Raw genomic sequence first — 2,071 nt, 5'->3', positions numbered from 1 at the left:
CCGCAAATCGAGAGCGTCCTCGCCGCAACCTCACGCACTCCGTTTACTAGTGCTCTGACCAGCGTCCAACTCAGAAAAATTGAAAAAATGCGCCTACCCGAGTACAAACCCGGCGGAGACCCGGTGGAACACATGACAGCTTTCAACATTGCGATGGCACGGGCTCGACTCCCAGAAGAAGAAAGGGACGCAGGCTACTGCCAACTGTTCGTCGAAACTCTCCACGAGCAAGCCCTAACCTGGTTTTCCCAGTTAGAAGAAAACTCCATCAGAAGTTTCCGCGACTTGTCGGCAGCTTTTCTCAAGACTTACATTATGTTCACCAAGCGCAGCGCTACTGCCTCTAGCTTGTGGAACCTCAACCAAACCAAAGACCAGAGTCTTCGCGACTACATGGAGAAGTTCAAAACCGTAGTCTCAAGGATTGACATTCCAGACGGTATCGCCATTGACGCCTTGCGGAACACGTTGTGGGTTCGTTCTAAATTCCGAGAGGATTTATACCAAAACCCAACTACATCGCTCCAGGACGCTATCGCGCGATCTGACAATTTCATCCGAATGGAAGAAGTTACTAACGCCATTCTCAGCAAGATGAACGCACCCAAAGCTCCAGTGGCTAAAAACGCCAACACGCGACAAGAACCGCGCCAGCATGCTCCAACCGACAAAAACGGCCGCAAAGACGGATACATGTATGTCGTCAACGAGAACAACGTGCCGGTTTCAACTCTCGTAGTCTGCGGCGAGGGATGGAACAAGTGGGTAAGGGAGCTCGATTCGCCCGACAAACCAGTCGATACTGTTTGCACCACCTAACCTACAGCCGGAGCCGGTCAGCAGCGGGGCCTTCCAAGACCGTCGATCTCACCAAGCATTGCAAATATCACGACGTCAAGGGACATGATACAACATAATGCAAATCACTCTACGCTCATTATCTCTCGTCACTTGCGAGCGGTGAATTTAAGTTCGAACCCTTGAAAGCTAAACCAAAGAATGGCAAGAGCTTGAGCAAGAACAAGGAAAAAAGAGCCCAGCGCAAAGCCACCAGCAAAGGTCGACAAATCGACGCTCAACGACGAGACGACGAGGAGGAGACCCCGAAGGATAATGGTGAGGGAGACTCCTCCACCGACGAAGAGCATCCTGCTAATCGCAGACGCATCGAGGTTATACTCTCTCAGCAATCTTCGCCGTCCGACGACGATAACGACGATGCGCCTGTACTCGGAGATCTGAGAGACGTCCTGAAGCGGAAGTTTGAGTCCGAAAATGATAGCAGTCCGAAACACAAAGATCTCCGGACGATGCTGGACACACGGAAGTCTCGTCGTATCTCGGCAAGCGATGCTAACAACAGCAAAGGGCCAATTACAGACCTCCGAGATAAACTCAACGCTGGCGCCTGCGACCTTCGCATACAGCTCAACCGATCAAAACCAACGGACTTACGACAACAGTTGGAGCAAGCTAAAGGTCATTTTCAACCTCCAGCGCATGACACTAACATATCCACAGACCTCCGCACCTTGCTAGACTCTAAGCGAGGACAACCGGGACAGTCGTTGAATGTCATCATGGGAGGCTCCCCTCCTAGCGGAGACACTGTCCGTTCTGTCAAAGACTATCGTCGACAAGTCGCGACTTCCCAGAAGTGGCCGACTAAACCGACAAATCATCTTCCGATAACCTTCTCACCGGACGACGCTGAAGGAGTTCACGCTCCCCATAATGATCCTCTTCTCGTCGTCCTTGGAATTGGAGAGTATGATGTCACCAAGATCCTCATTGACACCGGAAGTTCCGTCGACCTCATCTTCCGAGGAACTCTACAGAAGATGGGAGTTGATCTTGACGACATAAAAGCGTCTTCCAGGACATTAACCGGATTCAATGGATCCTCCGAAACTATCTTAGGAACGATCCGTCTCCCGGTACGCGCGTGTGGCGTTACTCGAACGGTTAAGTTTGCCGTTGTAAGCACAAAATCTCTTTATCACGCTATACTCGGCCCCCCTTGGCTACACTCGATGCAAGCCGTTCCTTCCACCTACTACCAGTGCGTCAA

Source organism: Brassica oleracea, chromosome C7 (assembly GCF_000695525.1).
Source record: "Brassica oleracea var. oleracea cultivar TO1000 chromosome C7, BOL, whole genome shotgun sequence".
Classification (NCBI taxonomy): Eukaryota; Viridiplantae; Streptophyta; class Magnoliopsida; order Brassicales; family Brassicaceae; genus Brassica; species Brassica oleracea.
The sequence above is the reverse complement of the archived record's forward strand: the minus strand, read 5'-3'. Positions refer to the sequence as shown.